Raw genomic sequence first — 22,730 nt, forward strand, 5'->3', positions numbered from 1 at the left:
TGGAAGGTTATTAACTACTAATTCAATTTCATTAGTGGATATAGGCCTATTCAGATGTTTCTTTTTGTGTGAATTTTGGCAGATTCTGTCTTTCAAAGAATTGGTCCACTTCATATAGTTTATCAAATTTATGGGCATAGAGTTGTTCATAACATTTCTTTATTATGCTTTTAATTTCCATGGGATATGTACTGATGTTCTCTCTTTTATTTCTGATATTAGCAATATGTTTCCTGTCTTTTTTTCTTAATTAGTCTGACTGGACACATTGATTTTTTTGATCTTTTCAAAGAACTGGCTTGTGGTTTTATTGATTTTTTTCTATTGATTTCCTGTTTTAAATTTCATTGATTTCTGTTCTAATTTTTATTATATCTTTTCTTCTACTTACTCTTGAATTAACATGCTCTTCTTTTTCTAATTTCCTAAGTTAGGAGCTTAGATGATTTATTTTAGATAATATATGCATTCAGGGCTATAAGTCTCTCTATGCCCCACAAATTTTGATAAGTTGTATTTTTCATTTTCATTTAGTTCAAAATATTTTTAGATTTCTCTTGCAATTTCTTCTTTGACCAATGTGTTATTTAGAAGTGTGTTGTTCAATCTCCAAGTACTTTGGAATTTTCCAGCCATCTTTCTGTTATTGATTTCTGATTTAATTCCATTATGATATGAGAACAGACATTATTGATTTCTATTCTTTTAAAAATTTTAATTCCTGTTTTATGGCCCAGAATGTGGTTTATCTTGGTAAATGTTCCATGTACACTTGAGAAGAATGTATATTTTGCTCTTGTTGGATGAAGTAGTACAGTCCATTATATCCAGTTGACTGATCATATCATTGAGTAAAACTATACCTTCACTGATCTTTTTTTGCCTGCTGGATCTGTTCTTTTCTTTTCTTTTTTTAAAAGATTTTATTATTTATTTGAGAGAGACAATGAGAGAGAGAAAGCATGAGTGGGGAGGTAGGGTAGAGGAAGAGGGAGAAGCAGACTACCCATGAGCTGGGAGCCTGATGCAGGGCTTGATCCTTGGATCCTGGGATCATGACGAGAGCTGAAAGCAAATGCTTAACTGACTGAGCCACCCAGGTGCCCCTGGATCTTTTCACTTCTGATAGAAGTTTGTTGAAGTCTCCAACTATAATGGTGGATTTATCTGTTTTTCCTTGCAGTTCTATCAATTTTTGCCTCACCTAGTTTGATGCCCTCTCGTTATACTCTCATGTTAAGGATTGTTTTATCTTCTTGGAGAATTGACTCCCTTACCATTATATTATGCCCCTCTTTATCTCTGATATCTTTCCTTGTTGTGAAGTCAGGAGCAACTTAACTGGATCCTCTGCTCAGAATACCACAAGGCTGTAATCAAGCTCTTGGCTGGGCTGCATTCTCATCTGAAGCCCAGGGTCGTCTTCTAAGCTTTTTGAGCTTATGGACAGAGTTCACTTATTACAGCTATAGGACTGAGACCCTCGGTTCCTAAAGGCCACCCCTCTGCATAAGAAGTTCATAGCTAGCGTTTTGCCTTTTCAAAGCCAGTAGAAGAGCATTTCTAGCTCCAAGGAAGTCCTGGACCCACTTTTAAAGGGATCACCTGATTAAGTCATGCCTACTCAAGATACTCTCCATTTTATTTTATCTTTTTTGTTGTGTACAACACGATGATTTGATAAATATACATTGTGAAATGATTACCACAGTCAGGTTAATTATCACGTCTATAACCTCACATAGCTACCTTTTTTGTGTATGTATGGTAAGAATGCTTAAGATCTACTCTCTTAGCAATTTTCAAGTACACAATATAGTGTTATTACCTATAGTCACCATGCTATACATTACATCCCCAGAACTTATTTATCTTATAGCTGAAGACTTATACTCTTTGACCAGTAACTCCCTAGTTTCCTAACTTCCCAGCCTCTAGCAACCACCATTCTATTCTGTTTCTATGAGTTCTTTTTTTGTTGTTTTTTGGCTTTGGGGTTTTTTTAGATTCCCTACATAAGTGAAACCATATAGTTAATAACACTATATTGTGTTACCTTGCCCATGCTTTTAGCATTTGTCACACTTTGTAATCATATATTGAATTTGTTTTAACTTGTTTTCTTGCTTTTTCCCAATTTACTTTTGTGTCCCAGTACCTCAACAATGTCTGTCAAATAACAGATTCTCAAAATACATTTGATAAATGACTAAAATGTTGCTATTATCATCAATATGGGCTAGAGTAGTTCTGAGGCTATATGAGAGAAGTTAACCTTGAGCTGCGCATGTATGGAGTAGAGATCAGAAAGGAAGAAAGTTTCAGGATAGATGTCATAAAAAGAAAAAAACAAACTGATGTATGTACAGATGGTCATGGAGTGCTCAGGAATCAGTAGATTAGAGAGGAGGCTTTCTGTTGGGGGGCAGCAGGAAATTAAGTTGCAGAGGTATAGTGACCACCTTATGAAGAGCCTAAAAGGCAGACAGAAGAGTTTTCCACTTTACATCAAACAACAACAATAACAAAAACAACAACAAAATCTAATGATGTTTTAAGCAAAGGAAAATTATGTAATAAGCAATACTTAAGACTGATGGAGCAGCATTATTTGTGTTGAATTGAAGAGATTATCTAGAGATAAGCTATCTACCCAGGAGCCTTTTTGTTCATTTATTCAACACATCTTTATATTCCACTCACTATGTCTAAGGCACTGTGTTTGGCATGGGGGTTACCATGAACATCACTTCAAAGATGAGTCCTAAAGAACAAACAAGGACCAGCTTGAGGTTGGCAGAGGGTCTGAAAAAGAAAGGAGAGAATGTTCGTGTGCCCATGGACAAAAATGAATGCAGTTAGTTCTTAAGAATTTAAATAATTTATCCTACCTTAAGAGTAAAGTTTGAGATCAAGGTATGAGTGATAAAATTAAGGAAGTAATCAATAGCTACATCAGAAAGGGGCTTGATTGTCATCATAAGAAATTTGGAACAGTTAAGAAGTGTGAGAAATGGTAGCATATATAATGGAAATATCCAGTAGACATTTAAAAATGTGAGAGCAGAATAGAGTGCAGAATATTAGAACTGGAACATGGGTTACCTTTCATCTTTACAGAAATTAGATCATTTCATGGGGGACTGAACAGAGAAAAGAAAGTCGAACTCCAAGAAAGAAAAAAAAAAAAAGAAAATGGGTGAGATTGTTAAATGTGAACAAGCAATGATCGTCATAGGAGCCAGAGATGTGAGACTTTTCAGAATGGTCAACAGGTCAATGGTATGATATGGTCAGGAATGCAGAGGACATATTTTGCAATAGCAAGAAGAAAATAACTTGTAGCCATATAAAGGAAGTTCTCTGTAGTTGCCTGGATGACCAATTAACAGATCATCATAGTATTTCAGTTTTGATATCTACTTTTGTAAGTTCCTAAGATGTGGGTAAATGATGTAAAAGTATCTGCCCATGTTGGAAAAAGGATATTTTGTTAAGACAAATAGCCCCTTATATCTTACTTAGGTTTTCAGTTTACTCAGCTCTGACTTTCAGTAACTTTTGGTAATAAAAAAGTAAATGAGCTCATTTTGGGGGTGCCTGGGTGGCTCAGTCATTGAGCGTCTGCCTTCGGCTCAGGTCATGGTCCCAGAGTCCTAGGATCGAGCCCACATCGGGCTCTCTGCTCGGCGGGAAGCCTGCTTCTCCCTCTCCCAATCCCCCTGCTTGTGTTCCCTCTCTCGCTGTGTCTCTCTCTCTGTCAAATAAATAAATAAATAATCTTAAAAAAAAAAATGAGCTCATTTTGAGCAAATTTTAATAAGTCTCACAATTTTGCCATCATTGTATTTGAGGGGTACACTTAAGTTTAGTGGAAAGAATGTAATTTGGAGGCAGACAAGCTAAATTTGGATTCTGGTTCTGCCTATTATGAGTCATGTGAACTTCTGTATTTTGGTATGTACTTCCTTGTCTCTAAACAATATCTACATTCTAGAACTTAATATTTTAGTTTTAGGCTTTATTCATTGACTTTCCACCATGATAGAAGAGTCTTTCCTAGTCTTTTTCCCTCCTCATTTTACCACACATATTGGTCCTTGACCTCCCAATCCTCCTATTCTCTCAGTGTAGTGATAGCATTTTGTTTACATACATATTCACTGCATTCTTTATCATGGCTGTGTATATGTTTTCCACACCTAGCCATGCAGCTCAATCTATTTTTTTCCTTTCCTACATTTTCTGTTCTCCCTGTAGTTAATAGTGTCTTGCTCTTTCATTTGCTTAATGTTCTAAGTTTTTATCACTGATTTGGTCAAAGTCTTCATCATTGTGTAAGTATCCTCTCTAGATGTTCAGACAAATCATCCAGTCTACTAGTTTTATCTTTCTAAAAAGTTTCCCCCAAGCCTCTGTTCTGCTCTAGTTTGAACTGCTTACCCTCTACACCTGTTACACAGCTTTCATCCTTTCACTACTAACCAGAAACTTCTCTCATGTCATCTGTCTCCTTTTCTGGACCTACAGTTTTCTGTATCCCATTTCTTCTTCTTATCTTACTCCCTTGCTTCATCAGTTCCTCCTGTAGTTTCTGGAGAGGTAAACTTTTTTGAGAACTTGTCTGAAAATATTTGTCCTATCCACCCACACCTTTGATTGAGACTTTGATAGAATTTGGTAGCATTTAAGAATTTTAAGTGAAAATTATTTTCCTTGAGAGTTTTGAAGTCATTCTTATTCCATTGCCTTATTTTGGATTCCAATGTTGCTGTCAACAAGTCTGTCATTCTGATTCTTGATCCCTTGGATGTAATCCGTTTCTCTCTGACAACACATGGAATCTTCTTTATTCCTAGTGTTCTGAAATGTCAGTATAATCTCCCTCAGAGATCCCTTCAAGTCTGTAAATTCATATCCTTCGGTTGCCTGAAATTTTCTTGAATTGTATCGCTAATGGTCCCTTCCTTCTGTTTTCTCAGTTCTCTCTGTCTGAAACTCCTTTATTCAGATATTGAATCTCTTAGATGAATCATATTTCCTGGCTTTTTTTTCCTGTCCAATTTTCCATCTTTTTGTCCTTTTACTCTGCCTTCTGAGAAGGCATCCTAACCTATCTTCTAACCTATAGGTTGGGATTTCATTTTGCTATATTTTTCATTTGCAAGAGTTTCTTTTCTTTTTATTAAATACAGAGTCCTGTCTTGCTTTGATGGAACTAATATTTTTTTTTCTAAGGATATAAAATAGTTCATTTGAGTTTGTTGTCATTGTTTAGTTAGTTTTGCTTTGTTTTTTTCCCCTGTTCTCTGCCTTGCTTCTTTTCCAGTTATCCAGTACCTTCTGTCTTGCTTTTCCTCTTCTGGAGAACATAGTGCACCTTTCCTAGGTTTGATAGCACATAGCATCTTATTTCTTGTCGGTATCTATGAAAACACATTGACCTCTGCATTTATGATTTTTTAAGTTAGCTATCCCTCCTCTTTCTGCATTTCATTTTCTAAAAATTTATTTTTTCTCTATCTTGTAATCATCTCCTCTTTCCTAATTTATATCTTTGTACATATTTTTTTTCCTAGTTTCTTTGCTTTTATTTTAGAGGAGTTTGAAGAGGGAATACATGAGTCCAGTCTGCCCCTATTTAAGTTGTAATCCTCTTCCTTGATTAATTAACTAAATTAATTAAAATCAACCAGTACAATAATAGTATTAAAAGCGGCACTAATTGTTCATAATTTTGTACTGTCCTTGAGGTTTCATAATGGTTTTTTTTACGTGTTTTGTTGTATTTCCTGCTTTTCGATGAAATGCTAATTTTCAGTTATATATAATTCCTGCTTTGCTTTGTTGGCATCACTTCAGGCTTCCCAATGTATCTGTACTTATTTCAATAACTACCTTAGGCAGTCACTTTGATACTGTAATATGAGCACTATTTTTGTGGCGTGTTCTTTGAAAATGCCTTAAGAGTCTACTATATGATTTTTGTCAGTAGATATTTTTGCAGATTTATTTTCCTTTTTTAAAGCAAGATTTGTAGATTAGCACCTCTGCTGTTTTTGTTCATGTTATTTCTCTATTAAATGGTTGCAGGCTAAGCACAGATGGGCTAGAATGTGAAACAAGAGGAGAGAGAGGGAGCACATAGGAGAATTTAATAAATATTTGCATGAGATTGCTTGGAGCTAGCCATGAGTGCTTGGCTTACAAACTTTACTATCTGTAAGAAACAAAACATATTCCTTTTAGAAAATACATATGTTTCTAGTGTTTTAGAGAGCTTTATGTTAGCCATAGAATTTCCTATTTTAAGGTAACAATATTATCCTTTCTATAAGAGACATTATACAAAAGCAACACATCAGATGTCCAGTAACATCTAATGAAGGAAAAAAATCAATCTTCCAAATAGATATTGACTGTCTAGCTAATTAATCATTTACAGAAATAACTACCCAGTATACCTGACATAAGGAAGCAGGATAATCTATAAATAAATATAATGCCTTTACAAGGATTTTATTGTTACTGTGATAAGCAGAAGGAGGGGATTTAGAAAATAATGTAATATACAGGTGATGACATGATGATATATAAAAGATGTTTTGTCTAAATGGTAACCAGTTAATAGTATTTATCTATCTTTTTGGTCTTACCATAAAAATATTTGCTTGAAAATACATCTATGGGCGCCTGGGTGGTGCATTCAGTTAAGTGTCCCTCCGACTCTTGGCTTCGGCTCAGGACTTGATCTCAGGGTCCTGAGATTGAGCCCCGCATGGGGCTCTGTGCTCAGCAAGAGTCTGCTGTCCCTCTCCCTCCTCCAGTGCCTCTCCCCTGTCAAATAAATAAATAAATCTTAAAAAAAAAGAGAGAAAATATATCTAGACAATTTGTTAAATATAGAGCAATGCCAAACTTTGTCTAAATTATTTATTACAAGAATTTTTGTACTAGAAGAAGTCTTAAATATTTGACATTAGTTAAGTACAAATATTGCTATTTTAGTGTAAAAACTAACATTTCAAAACCAGTTTAATCTATTCCATTTTCTGTTGTAGCTAACATACTAGTTGGAACTACTGCTTACTCATAAGAAGTAAATGTAAAGGTCAAAATGCCTTCCTAATGTTCTATTGCCTCTTGCCTCTTAAATGCTGCCAGGTTTTGTTTGCTTTTTTTTTTTTTTTTTTGAGATTTTTGGAAAAAGATATGTCACTAGGAAGCTTTTAAAATTCTCTCTTTCCTTCCCCCCTTTTTGTCTGTCTCTCCTGCATTATCCTATTTGGGGATTATATCACTTTTCCAATCATAATGACCCACCAAACTCACTAGATTATGTACTTCCTGTATACATTGGACTGTCTCCCTGAAAAGCAACTCCCTCTAGTAGTCAACATGAAAAACTCATGTCTTGCTGCCACTGAAACAGAAAAAAAAAAATTTAAATTAGCATATATGGCTTATTTACATAATACCCAAAGTACTTCATTATTATTTAAGGGTGTTATTCACTATTATTCAAGAGTATATGAATAACATTTGTATGTATTACAACTATCCTTCCGTACTGTGCACTGAAGTCCGTATACTTGTTCTTTTCTGACATTTCAAACTAATGGTTGGAATAGTAAATTCTCATCTTGCAGTTCCTCTCCTCAAAATCCTTTGGTCCTTTTTGATCTTCTCTCAGTAATTTCCACATTGACCAAATCATCTTTTCTGGTCTCATCTTTTTCCACTTTTGGGAAGGACCATATTTTATAGTTAATTCTTATTCCTACTCTTTCTTAAACCCTTTCCTTATGTGTATTTATTAAATGAATATTTTATTTACTGCCTACCATATAATAATATTCTGCCTTGGTTTTGTAATTGTACATTCTTTATGACATTTCTTATTTCCCAGTCCTTTCCTTTGAATTTTTTTAGAAGGTCTTTCTATTCCACTTTTATTTGGACCAAAGGAAACCCCTAAGGCTCTAACCTATAACCTGTTTTATTCTCCCATTTTATCTGTGGATGCACTCAAGTTTAGCTATTATTTTTATAGTACAAATCCTCATAACACTATCCATCCATTCAATCATGCTCAGATCTACTTCCGAGCCCTGCATTTAAAGAAAAGCATTAACAAACTCAGATGTGTCTGGAGGAGGATGATTAAGTTGATTGAATGCTCCTACACCCCATCCTGTAAGGAATGGCTGAAGGAATTGTGTATACTTATTGTTTATCCTGGAGTAAAAAAGATTAGGCAGGATAATTGTTTTCAATAATTGGAAAGTCTGTCATGTAAAGGAGAACAGATTTGTTATGAGTTGTTCTAGAAGGCTCTACCAGAACCAACTTGTGCAAGTTATGAGGAGATAGGTTCAAATATTCTCTGATGAAGATCAGAGATTAAACTTTACACATTTTGGCTTTGCATACAGTGTCTGGCACGGAGCTTTACTTGTATTTGAACCTAGTGGATGTTAATTGATTGGATTGAATTGGCTGGAATTGAAAGAATAAACCTCTCTAACAGCAAAAACAGACTGCTTTTTAAAGTAAAAATACCCAATCTTTCAACAAATATTTATCGATTAACTACAGCACACGTGTCCCTGTTCTGGCATGTAGAAGGTAAAGGTATTAACATCTTAATATTGTGGAGCATTTCTATGAGCCAAGCATTCGTCTAAATATTTTACATGTATTATTTCACAGCAACTTCGTATGGTAGATATTTTTATTATCCCCAGTTTAGATGTGGGGAAACTGAGGCACACAAAGTTTACATAATAAGCTGTGTCACAGAACTAGGAAATCCTCAAACTGTGACTTGCACCCAGGCATTCAGGCTCCAGAATCGTCATACTTAATTACAATACACTACATAGTAACATAGCATGTATATGATATAGTATATCGTTTGTATGTAATACAAAGTAACTACATAATTAACTTACGCTACAATAAACTGCCTCCAGTAATGAAAGACAAGAGGATGTTCATAAACAAAAAGACAGAGGATTTTTGGAATGACATATAATCTAGTCCAATCCCTGCCTGGGGATTTCCTGGCCAATGGCTGTCCTTATTCTTTCTGATGCCTATGGTCTTTCTTACCAGTCCAGTCTTCACATCGAGTGATCTTCCCAGAGTGCAAACCTGGTCATCCCACTCCCTTCAGACCTGTCTTTGGTCCTTCCATATCCACAGGACGTGATCACCATGGTTGACATCAAGGCCCTCTGTGGTGTGTCTCCACCTGCACCTCTTACCTCCTTTCTCACTGAACTGTGCATCAGACTGTGTGGTGTGGTTATGGAAGCTTGTCCTGCAGATTTCTTGTCTGGGAGGATAAGAGGGTTATTATGAGAGTTAAATTAAATAATCAGTATAAAATGTCTGGAATAGTGCCTGGAATATAACAGCTGCTCAATGAATGTTAGTACTTTTATTTCCATTTATTTCTGAGCATCCTGTAAAAATTGCTACACTCAAAATATAGCTTATTAGTTCTCTTACTGTACTTAGACTTGCTTTTTTTATTATTCTTATGTTAATCCCCATACATCATTAGTTTTAGATGTAGTGTTCCATGATTCATTGTTTGTGCATAACACCCAGTGCTCCATGCATAATGTGCCCTCCTCAATACCCACCACCAGGCTAACACATCCTCCCACCCCCCTCCCCTCTAGAACCCCCAGTTTGTTTTTCAGAGTCCATCGTCTCTCATGGTTCTAGACTTGCTTTGTAATAGATTGAAAAATAAAGGAAATTATTGGCTCTCCTAATTTACAAATTCAGAGGTCAAGAGAGTGCCATCAGGATCCAGTCAGAGCTTTTCTGTTTTCTTTATGGTATCCGCTTTGCCTTCCTTTGTGCTGCCTTGTTCTTCAGGCTGGCTTTCATAGGGCCAGCCAGAAGGCTTCCAGCAACAGTATTTATTCACATTCATGGGGAGAAAAAATATCACTTCCCATGACCATCCAACCAGAGCTTTGTTCTGATTAGTTCACCCCCGACACAATCACTGTGGCCAGGCAAAGCTGGGTTACCTGGGGTAGTGGGTTGAATGGTGACCCCAACAAGATATGTCTACATCCTAACTCCCAGAACCTGCAACCTTACGTGGAAAAACTCAATTAAGGATCTCAAGATAAACTCATTCTGGTTTATCTGGACGGGTCCTAAATCCAATGACAAGTATCCATATAAAAGGCACACAGGAGAAGACTATGTGAAATTGGAAACAGAATGGAGCCACCCGAAGCCAGAAGAAGCAAGGAAGAATTCTCCCTAGAGCCTCCAGGTGGAGTATGGCCCTGACTACGCCTTGATGTTGGACTTCTGGCTTCCAGCACTGTGTGTGAGAGAATAAATTTCTGTTGTGTCAAGCCACCAAGTTTGTAGTCATTTGTTACGGTGGCCCCAGGAAACCAATATATCAGGCCATTCCTGTGGCCTGTTTTGACTAGGACTGTTTTGACTAAGAACTGTTTTGACTAGGAATATAGGATTAATTTCCTGTTAGGATTACACTATCTCAGGCCCCTGGCTGGAGCTGGAGGCGAGGACTATCTGTTCTAAACCGAGTGGCTTCTAGACAGAGAACCAGAATGGACATTAGGGAGGCACCCCAATACCCACTTTATTCTTTAATTCCACTTCTTACCTGTCACCTACCCATTTCTATTGCTTATACCATGGTTGATCCCAGTCGTGGACAGGAAACTATCTGTTAGGTAGCACTTCTTAGGTTACGTTATTAACTACTCTCATCACTAACACTCAGTCATTCCATCAGACTTGCTAACTCCCTCACTTTATCCGACATAATCCCCTGCCGATGACTGCTTCACATCATCCCTGACAGGCCCACTGAAACTGCCATGTTCTCCTACCAACATGGCCAAATACCAGGACTCCAAAAAACATTTCCAGGCCTTCCTTTGTCTTCCTAGGTCCCTTTAATAAAGTAGAATTTGGCTCTCTCTGTGTTACTTAATGTGATCCTGATGACTCCTGACTGGCATGTAAATACATGCTACCATTTCCTGTGACAATGCTTAAACAAATGTAAAAGACAACATTTTTGTGTTCTCTGTATTTAACACTTTAGAATGGGGCACAAGTAAACATGAGGGATGAGATGAACAATTCATTTAACAATAATCTCTATAAGGGGTTTTATCCCCCTTTAATACACAGGGTTGTATTAAATAAATGTTTGCAAGGGCTTTTGCTTTTAGTCTCCTGTAGTCTATAAAGATAGACTATTGTTGCTTAAAAACAGACAAACAACCTTACACTGAACACTAGGATATAAAATGTGAGTTTAAAACTTCTTCTAAAACAAAGAATATAAAGGCAAAGCCTTGTCTTGTTAAAAACTTAAATTATAATTAAATTTTAATTACAACAGCTCAAAGTAGAAGGTACCTGTTAAATTATACAGGAAATCAAAGTAACTAATACATAAGGAAGCACCTATAAATTAGTGTCTAGTAAAGGAATATGTTTCTGTGTTCTGTATGACAAAACAGAACAAAAAATTGAACAATTGAGCTATCACCAAAATAGACCAGAAAACACTATACTTGAGAAACCATGCGAAAAGCATTTGAAAGGATCAGTATTATTCTACCCATTCATAGCAATTTCACAAACTGTCTCCTTTTAAAATGTTACTTTATTAAAGTGTTGTACTGTGGGGCGCCTGGGTGGCTCAGTCGGTTAAGCGGCTGCCTTCGGCTCAGGTCATGATCCCAGGGTCCCCGGGATCGAGCCCCGCATCGGGCTCCCTGCTCGGCGGGGAGCCTGCCTCTCCCTCTCCCTCTGCCTGCCTCTCTGCCTACCTGTTCTCTCTATCTCTCTGTCAAATAAATAAATAAAATCTTAAAAAAAAAAAAAGTGTTGTACTGTATTAGTTTTCTTTGCGGCTAAAACAGATCTTAGCAAATTTAGTGGTTTAAACAGCACAAATGTATGATCTTGCAGTCCTGTGTTTGGACGTGTGACACAGACTAAAGTCAAAGTGTCAACAGGTCCCCATTCCTTTCTGTAGTCTCCAGGTAAAATCCATTTTCTTTCTTGTCTTTTTGAGGCCACGTGCATTGCTTGGCTCATGGTTCTCTTCCTCCACCTCCACCGTCTCCAAAGCTAACAAAGGCTGGTTGCGTTCTTCTCACATCACATCACTGACTTCCTCTGCTGTTCCCCTCTTACACTTTTAAGGACCCTTGTGATTACACTGGGCCCACCCAGGTAATCCAGATTAATCTCCCTAAATTAAGGTCAGTGGATTAGCAAAGCCTTCATTCCATCTGCATGAATTCCCATTGCCATGTAAGGTAATATATTCACAGGCCTGATGATGAGTAGGTGCCTCTTTGGTGGGGGGAGCATTATTCTGCCTTCCACATGTACTATCCTCAAGCTCCTGGGCTTGATATATTGTTCTATGGTTATGTAAAATGTTATCATTGGAGGAAGTTGAGTAAAGGGTACACAGGGACTCTATCTTTGCAACTTTTATGTGAGTCTAAAATTAATTTCAAAAACGATAGCTTTAAAAAATTTTTTAAGGATTGAGTGAAAGCATATAGAAATTGCTTATAGAATTTCAGAAATGGCACAGTAACAAAATGGATTAAAATAGTTATTTAACTTCTAGAATAGTAAAAACATTAAGTAATAAATATGAATAAAGGTCACATTTCTCATTCAATTAAGAGTAATTCAATCAAGATTTACAGTATTATGGTTTTCAACACATTTTACAATAACTAAATAAGATGGGTACTATCTACATTATTTTTCTTTAAGTAAAACACTGTCCATAATTGACTAAATATCTTTTGACTACATATCACAATTTAATTTCATTATGGTCGATAAGACAATAAATTTTTTGAGTTTATAGGCCCACAATACCCATCAAATAAAAATTTAATTTCCTTAAGCCAGATTACTAAAATGCTTTATAATTTTATACTGTATTTGTACTTTTCCAAAAGATCACATATTCTGTTTTCTAAAGCCGTCAGATATATAGTGCAGATTTCATTGTCCCATATTTACAGATAAAATTACATCTGAAAACTTTACATGGGGATTTCTGGTCAAGAGAAGGAAGTATGTTTATGTTTTAGTATCCTAGTCTGTTCCCTGGACAGGACAATGGAAGATAAAATTAAAAAAATAAAAAAAGAATAAAAATATAAAACCAGATTCAAACTCAGGAACAGAAGTAAACAAGCAAAACTGGTGAAATAGGCACAAATTAGGAGTCTGTGAGGCTTTGAGTGTGGAAGCTGCTGGACTATCTGGGAGTTTAGCTCCCATATGGGAGCTGGTAGTTAGGCTCACTGACTGCTTTACAACAGCCCCTGTATCACCCTAGGTCAAAAACACCAAGCCCACATGGTGAGCCTTAGCTCTGGATAGGAGTCTGAGGTATAATTTGGAGGCAACTGCAAAATTATTTGATAAGGAAGCAATGGCACAGAGAGATGGGGAAAGAGAGAAAAAGGAAAATAAAAATTTAAAAACTATTCCATCCGAAATGAGCTTACTCATAAGAATTCCAGGATCATGAATAAATCTAATGCTAAGAGATTTACAAGCAAAATTACAAGCACAATTTAGGTTTTTTTGTGCAGTCTGAGAACTTTAAAATACCTTAAAAATATTCAAAGAGTAAAGGATGATTTCTTTTTTTTTTTAAGATTTTATTTATTTGAGAGAGCAAGAGCTAGAGAGCACAAGCAGGGGAGAAGGAGAAGCAGGCTTCCCGCAGAGCAGGAACACACCCCCTTCCCCCCGACCCAGGCTCGATCCCAGGACCCTGGGAGCCAAAGGTAGACGTTTAACCAACTGAGCCACCCAGGCGCCCCTAAAGGGTAGTTTCTAATAAAAGTGTATAAAACTTTCTGGTATGTATGATTTACCCAACACCACCAAACAGCTCTCCAGTTCTCCATGACCACTGACCAGGTACTCAGTTCTAACACCATCCATCTGGAGATAGCATCAGATCCTACAGGTTAAGGGCTCAGTCCTACAGGACTTCCCCTTCTTGCTGCTCACCTCCCCCTTTCACTTCAGATGTCAGTCCCAAGTTCAGGTTCTCACCTGTGCTTCTGATAAATTGGCTATCGATTGGAGGATCCCACAGCCCCCTTCTCAGGTTCCGTTAGTTTGCTAGGGAGGCTCACAGAACTCAGAGAAACATTTTACTTACTAGATTACTCGTTTATTATAAAAGAATATTATAAAGGACATAGATGAAGAGCCAGATGAAGTACATAAGGCGAGGAAGTGTCCCAAGCTCAAGAACTTTTGTCTGCACAGAATTGGAGTGTGTCACATTCATACGGTTGCATTCTGGTTCACCAACCTGAAAGCTCTCTGAACCTGTTGTATTGGGTTTTACGGAGGCTTCTAATATTACATAGGAATGATTGATTAGGTTATTGGCCACCGGTGACTGATTCAACCACCAGCATCTCGCCTCTCCCCAGAGGTCAAGGGTTGAAACCTGAAAGTCCCAACTCTCCATCAAGGTTAGTTCCCTTGGCAACCAGCACCCATCCTTGATCTAAGGGCTTTGCAAAAGTCACCTTGTTAACATAACAAAAGACACCTTTATCACTCATCTCTGAGGAAATGTTAAGGGTTTTAGGAGCTCTGTGTGAGAAACAGGGGGGGAAGACCCAAAATATATTTTCTATTACGAATAACAATATCACAAATGCGAAAAGCAGAGGAAAAATGTAACCAAACTCGAGAGGTTTGCCACTTGGGGTGCACCAAATTGACCACAACCCAAAGAAATGTTGAAAGCAAAGAACTTTTTGTTGTTTGTTATGAGTGAGGAGACAGAGATTGCTTTCAAAGCACACTCTCTCCATGGGGTTAGTGCAGGAAGCTTTTATGCAGTGTATTTAGGGGACAGAGGAAGCTTACACAAACACTTCAGTTCAGTTGCGCATGCCTAGCATGTCAATGTGCTGGTGCCTACATCGTGTGTTTAAAAAATGGCAGAAAACTTGTCCATCGCAGGAGATCTTCATATTACAATGAGCTAACGGTAACTTCAGGACAACTCGAGGGGGCTTCTGCACAGGTCTTCAGCTCCAGTCCAGCTCAAGCGAGCTCATTTTTTTTAAAGATTTATGTATTTATTATTTGAGAGAGAAAGAGCACAGGCACGCAGAGAGGAGGGGCTGAGGGAGAGGGAGAGAGAGGATCTTAAGCAGACTCCCCACTGAATACAGAGCCCTACGCAGGGCAGGTTCCATCCCACGACCCTGAGATCAAGACTCTGAGCTGAAATCAAGTCAGATGCTCAATTGACTGAGCCACCCAGGAGCCCCTCAAACTTGCTCATTTAGCAAGGGGCTACCAGTGTTAACACCTACTTGGGCATCTCCTTGGTTGGAACTGTTCATTCTGCAAAACAAAACACATTCCTTCCCTGCTTTTGTCCCTTCTTCTCTCTTCTGCTGATAGCTTTCAGCCCTCTTATTTGAGTAATTTCCCATTGCATCCTAGCTACCAAAATGAAACAAGAACAAATGGATATGGAGAAAGAGAAATTGGGATACTATAAAAGTGTACAGTGTTGGAAAGAATACAATAGACAGAATAAACACTAGAATAGACAAAAACAGAGACATGGGTAAATTAGAAAAATTGCTCAGAAAAATTAACCCCGATTATAGTTTAGAAAGAAAAAGAATGGTTAGTAATTTTCAGAGTGCTGAGAGAAAATAATTTTTAACCTCAATTCATATTTAACCATACCATCATTTCAGAATGAGGGCAAAAATAAGGTAAGTTTGTACATACAGAGTCAAAGATAATTTAATTATCAGATATTCACTAGAAGAAATATTTAAGACTGTAGTTCAACAAGAAAGAAAGTGAACTAAGAACGTGTAGCACTCAAAAATTAACACTGAACACAGAAATTGATACCAGCAACTTTACTTAATAATTAATAATAAATATTTCTTTTAAATAATTGAATTTAAACAGAAAATCTCAAACATGATCAGGATGAGGAAATAATTCAGTGTCTGTTTAAAACATGCTGAAGTTCCTGTGAAAACTATAAACTATTAGAAAAATTCATAGCTAAGAAAGTTTTACTTTTTAATTTAAAGTACTGCTTAACTAACAAAACCTATGGATTCAAAGAAAGCAGAAAGGAACAGAGATAATTAGATAACTTGAGGAAAACTCTAAGTCTAACACAAGGAGGATAAAAAACATTTTAAAAAAGACAGAATCAATTTAAATTACAAGATATTTAGAACTGAATGACAATGAAAATACTACACATAAAAAGGCAATTTGCCGCTAATGTAGTTTTGGAGGAAATCCGTGGCCTTATATAAGTGTGTTTTATAAAAAAGAAAGATCTAAAATACATGAATTAATTTTCAATTAAAAGACTGAAAAAAAACCAATGGATATCCCTAAAGAAATGAAGTAGAACGAAGAAGGAAATAAAGATAGAAGAGATCAGTGAAAAAGAGAACAAATGAACCAAAAAAAAAAAAAGAGGAATTGCCATATACTTTTCAATAAAACAGACAAACCTCTAGCAAGAATGATCAAAGAAAAGAGAAAAGGCACAAATACATAATATTAGGAAAAGAGAGGTCTTTAAAATCATAAAATCCCATGAACAACTCTATGCCGGTACAATTGGAAACCAAAAGGAAATGATAATTGTGTGGGCAATGTAATTTTCTAAAGCTGACTCAAAAAAGTAGAATGAATAAACAAATAACCATTAACAAAATTAAACCAGTAATCAGATTCATTTTCCATCCCTCCAAGATAGGCCCAGATGTTCGTACAAACATATGACATTGGACCAATAGAACAGAATAATATCTAGAAGCAGTAACAAACATATATAAGAATTGGAAATACAACAAAGTCAGCATTAAAAAAATCAGTAGTGAAATGATAACCTTAATTAAAAGAGTTGGACAAATGGTATCCATATGGAATAGATGCCTTACAATGTACACAAAAATAAATTCCAGGTGGATTCAACTACTAAATATGAAGAGCAGAACTTTGTAACTTTTGAAAGGAAATGCAGAATAATTTTAATATTTGAGGATAAGGAATATTATCTTGAAAAATTCATAAAGAACACAAACTTGATTATCTCCCATCTCTACTATGCCCTAGCCTGCTTTGTGATTTGGGAGGCTCACCAGAATGTGCTGCATAAAAAGTCTCCCTGGCTTTTGGGGTTTGGGGGGCTTTTTTAGATTCCACATATGAGTGAGGTCATACAGTATTTGTCCTTCTCTGACTTCTTTCACTTAGCATAATGCCCTCGAGTTTCATCCATGTTGTCCCAAATGGCAGGATCTCCTCAGGCTTTCAACAGGGTTTGCCACACAGGAGTCACTGACATGGTCCTAAGGGCAGGAAGAAATTGAGGATGGGCAAGTGATGTTTCTGGTTCCCTCAACACCCCAATACAACATGTTGTCTGTTTCCCTGTGCAATAAATGACAGCTCTTGTCAGCCAGCCCCTCCAAGAATAGCTCTCTACTTTCTGTTTTCACTTCTAGGAGTGGTTGCTCTTCCTCACTCTTGGGAACCACTCTATCCTTTATTGGTTTCCCAGAACCCTGATCAGTCTTTGGGAATTGCCCCATTACTAACCTCTCCACAATTTCATGGGCTTGAGTATATCCTGTGCTTTCTTTCAAGACTCTAGCTGATATATCAAGAAGGAAAGAATGACAAAATTTTATTTAAAACTTCTTCATAATAAGACAACCACAGCACCAGCAAGGGAAGGGAGTGGGGGAGACGGGAGGCAAGAAAAAGTCAAACAAGAGGATTTTTGTAATGTCTATAACTGACAGAGAATCGCCATCCCAAATGCAAAAGGAGCTACACATCAATAAGAAAAATTGGGAAGAGATACAAATAGGAAATTCATAGAGGAGGTAAGTAGAATAGGAAAAATCAAAACAAAATAAAACCCCAGGGGATTATAAATTTTCAGTCCCTACACCACCTGTGAGCCTCCTCACGTCTTCTGGGTTCCTGGGCAGCTGTGGGGGGAGAGTTGGCTGGGAGATGGGCACTGGAGACCATCGGGGCAGAGTGCTCTCTTCAGGCTCATCTGGGAATGACAGCAATAGGGCAGTCGCTGGAGGGGTTACAGAGGACGTCACTGGGGGATGAGGTTCAGGATAAGATCCAGGCTGGCGTGGTATTGATGGAATTGAGTTTCACAGTAGTCTGGAAGAGATTGAGGCAAAGAATTATGGGTGGGGACAGGTGGTAGTAAACTTGGTGAGGGCAGGTGGAAGATTGAAGAAGTTCATCCCTGATGGTCTCTTACTCGCTCAAGAGTATGAGGAAAAGATAGATACTGGCAAGGACTGCTGAGGTCCTACTAAGGTGGAGGGTAAGGACGGATGATCTCCTGACTCTGGGGTTCTTCTACACCAAACTGATCTATGCCAACTTGTTCCAAACCGTCCTCTCTACATTTCATCACTCCCTCCCTAAAATCGTAGACTTCTGCCCAACTGGACAACTCATAATTTCCTTTTAAATAAATTGCCTCTAGGGGCACCCCAGTGGCTCAGTCAGTTAAGTGTCCAACTCTTGATTTCAGCTCAGGCCATGATCTCAGGGTTGTGCGATTGAGCCCCGTGTTAAGTGTGAAATTCTCTCTTTCCCTCTGCCCCTCCCCTCCACTGGTGCTCTCTCTCTCTCCAAATAAATAAATAAATCTCTAAAAAAAATTTTAAAAATAAAAAAATAAATTGCCTCCATCTAATAATTAGCACACTAAAGTCCTAAAATTCTTCTATTGGAAACCAGGGTTATTTAAAATAATTTGTCGAGTTTTATTGAGACATAACTAACATACAGCACTGTGTAGGTTTAAGATGCACAGCACCTTAAGAATAATAAGAATAGGGGCACCTGGGTGGCTTAGTCGGTTAAGTGCCTGCCTTCAGCCAAGGTCATGATCCCAGAGTCCTGGGATCGAGCCCCAGGAGCCCCGCATCAAGCCCCGGGAGTCCCGCATCGGGCTCACTGCTCCGCGGGGAGCCTGCTTCTCCCTCTCCCTCTGCCTGTCGCTCCCCCTGTTTTTGCGTGCGCGCTCGCTCTCTCTGTCAAATAAATAAATAAAATCTTTTTTAAAAAGAATAATAAGAATATGCTGTAATATTTTTAATCCATTCATCCATCAGTGGACAGAGGTTATTTCCATGTCTTGGCTATTGTAAATAACACTGCTATGAACGTGGGGGTACAGATGTCTCTTTGACAAAGTTTTTTCATTTACCCAGAAGTGGAATTGTGGGATCATGGGGTAGTTCTGTTTTTAATTGTTTGAGGAGCCTCCATGCAGTTTTCCTTAAGTGGCTGCACCAGTTTACTGTCCCACCAACAGTGTGGACAGATCCCTTGTCTCCCCATCCATGCCTGCATTTGTTATCTCTTGTCTTTTTAATGGTGGCCATTCTAACAGGCTTGACATGATATCTCATTGTGGTTTTGATTTGCTTTTCCCTGAGGATTAATGATGTCGAACATCTTGAATGATTTTAAAGCGTTGGAAAAGAGATAATGTAGTGAAACAATTGTTTTTACATATCTTTTTGTGTTAGTTTGGGATAAATCAAGAGGATATGCGAATAAAATAAATACGTATTTTTTCTAACAAAGCCACATAGATTCCTCTTTCAGGATTTTAATAGTCCATATTTCTCCATTTGGAAGTTAGGACTAAGGATTTACAAGTACAACTAGAAAATTAGTTACTTTGCCTGTATTTTGTTATTGGAGCTCTGAATTCAGTTCAGTGCAATGCACACTGTTGAGTACCGGTTAGGTTCAAGGTACTGTGTTTATGACTGGGGAGAGGAAGGAGTTGAATGCAATACAGGAAGCCTCTGACCATGGAAATGTATAATGCTTGTACATAAAACAGCATTATTCCAAGTAATTTCAATCTCCAGTAGTCTGCACTTTTCCTGCAGGCGTAGAGGTAGATGTATGATCTCCAAATAGGTGTGTTTTCCCATCACAACTGACCTTCAGGTTTGCTTAAAGCAATACTGCTCCTCCTGCCTCACCTTTGTTTAATGAGAGCCATTTCCTAATGCCAACGTTGGGTTAATGGACTGAGATGGGAGAAAATCAAACGTATCTCTTCGTTTTACACCAGATTGCCTTTCTGCCTTGTGGCTTTAATCACTCAATCCTACTCACATCTGCCATAATAACAATTACGGCTTTTCTCCTGACTTCTTACCCAGGAGGATATGTCAGAGTAGAGCAACATCTCCTGAAGAAAGGAAGGGCAAATTCTTCATCTCTTTCCAGCATCGTAGGTAATAATTTTCCTCTGCAAACCCTCAAGGAGTCTCTCTTCTGGCTTTTCACATCTACTATTCCCACAGGTTCGTGGCTCTGTTCTGATTTATGCATTTTCTTCTATCCTCTTTCTTCTGAGATAAATTTTAATTATGTAGACAGATTGTAAAAGTCTCTTTCTTCTTGTAAACAGCTATTTCTCTGTTAGTACTGGATTTTGTTTAACTGGTTTCTCCTAACTGAATCTTCCTGTGCACCCAGGAATTATGTCTGTTCGTTGTTTAACTGCACCATCAAGACAAGAGAAAGCTGGCTTCTTGTAGTTTCCCTTGAGGGACCCAATCTTGGAACACCTCATATTGCAGCTCTCTCTCAGGAACTGTTCTTTGTCGCATATGTTTGGAAAGCCCATAAGATTTTAGCTTTGAATCAATATAAGAGCAAAGCACCACCCATCAAATAACAGTATGATGATACTCTCAGTTCTTCTACTTATTTAAAAACTTACTCTACTAGCAAAATCAAGAAAATGCTTGAAATGCTCAAAAGCCCTCATGAAAAACTGTGGCCCCTTCCTCAGGTGACTCAGACAAGTGGATTCTAGAAAACTCCTCAGGTAATTCTAACAATCACTGCTCTTCTCTGGCCCCTTCTGGGTAATAATTAAAATATAAAGAAAAAATGTATTTATATCATGACTTCTTTTGTTGTTCTGCATACACACTTTTAACTCTTTGTTGGATTTGTGTTTTTTTTTTTTTTTTTTTAAGATTTAGTTTATTTATTTGAGAGAAAAAGCACAAGTGTGTAGAGGGGCAAAGGGAGAGGGAAAAGCAGACTCTCTGCTGAGCAGGGAGCCCGATGCGGGATTCATCTCAGGACCCTGGGATCATGACCTGAGACGAAGGCAGATGCTCAACCGACTGAGTCACTCAGGGGCCCTCACCAAACACCTCTTAAAAAGGCTAAATCAATATTCTCCCAGAAGTTTTTGACGCACATTTGGAGAAAAAAGAGAGATCATTTTTAGACACAGCAGTGCATGTGATGTCCTCACAGTGAGAAAACATTCAGCTCATCCAAAAAGGAGGTGTGGTCTGTGGCCAAAGAACAGAGCCAAGGTCTTTGGCCTGTGTTAGATAAAAGCCATGACCTTGGCCTCATTAGCAGGACTATGTGAGCTCACCATGCAGGTGACTGTGTATTTGCGTGGCAGTTCATGGGAAGCAGGGCTTCTTAACTTGGGTTCCAGTGACAATAGCTAAGCATCCTGCTCTTTATGCAAGATTTTGTGTGTGTTTATATTTGTCTAAGAGGGTTTGCATTTTCATTAGATTCTCGAACGTGGATGTGACTTACAAAAAGTAAAAGGGTAAGATTACACTAAATGAGATTGTTCTAAAACAAAGTCATTTCAATATTTCTTTAAGCCTTTCATTACGGAGGTAGTTTTCTGTAATCTGAGGTTGATTTCTGTACTCCCATGTTCTTATGGGAGAAGCCCTTTAAATCTGACCTTTTAATATTTATCCTTTTGTGCATTGGAGGGATTGTAAATGTACCCTTTCAGTTGGAGAAATCTATTACTTTTACATGAGAGGGAAATGATAGATTGAACCCTCCATTTTTATATATTTTTCAGTCAGGAAGTGATTTTCCCCCTTTATTCTATAAACATGTTTTTCAAAACTCCTTCAACAATCTACTCTGATAGTCTTCTTTCCCCTCGCAATCATTTAAAGTAACCCGAACCTGCTTTACTCTTTCCAGCATAGGGTGGCTTAAGTCTGGCTATATTGCACCTAATTAAATGTGAGGGTGTTACTTATTAATGGTAGGATAATACATTCCTAAGTTTATGATAGAAAATTGCCATTCTAGGGACAATCTCCTACAGTCCCTTCTGTCTTCAGAGTGTTCCAGTTCACCTACGTCTTCACTAGCATTGATATGCTGCATATTTATGTTGTATTGGGAAAGAAATGTCATCAGCAAGGTACAATGTGGATTTTTAAAAAATTCTAGGTTACTTCATGGAAGGAGTGCTTAATAGAACAAGACAGGACCAAAGCTCTACGGAAAAACAAATCATGTGGTCTTCAGAAATGAGGAGAAAGGCAGCCATCTGAAATGGTCATGAACCCCAAACAAGTCTTCCTCTCGGTGCTCATTTTTGGAGTAGCAGGGCTTCTCCTCTTCATGTATTTACAAGTCTGGATTGAAGAACAGCATACAGGTAATAATTCTTTTTTTCTATTTTACTTGTAATGGTCATTTTCAATGAAACAAGCTGTAGTGTTTACAGAACTATAGGATGTCACAGTATTTCCAACAACAACAAAAAATAG

The 22,730-nt window shown here is 37.7% G+C and overlaps 1 long non-coding RNA gene across 1 annotated transcript in view; it reads left to right on the top strand.

The window, feature by feature from the left end:
- The window catches only part of LOC118004482, a 41,270-nt gene extending 18,818 nt beyond the window's left edge, over positions 1-22,452 (top strand). Inside the window, exon 2 of the long non-coding RNA XR_004677597.1 lies at positions 22,408-22,452. This is a non-coding gene — a long non-coding RNA (uncharacterized LOC118004482). The remainder of the gene's footprint in view (positions 1-22,407) is intronic.
- Positions 22,453-22,730: the final 278 nt, after the last annotated feature.

The sequence above is a fragment of the Mirounga leonina genome, unplaced genomic scaffold (assembly GCF_011800145.1).
Source record: "Mirounga leonina isolate KUSES-001 unplaced genomic scaffold, KU_Mleo_1.0 Mir_93, whole genome shotgun sequence".
Lineage (NCBI taxonomy): Eukaryota > Metazoa > Chordata > Mammalia > Carnivora > Phocidae > Mirounga > Mirounga leonina.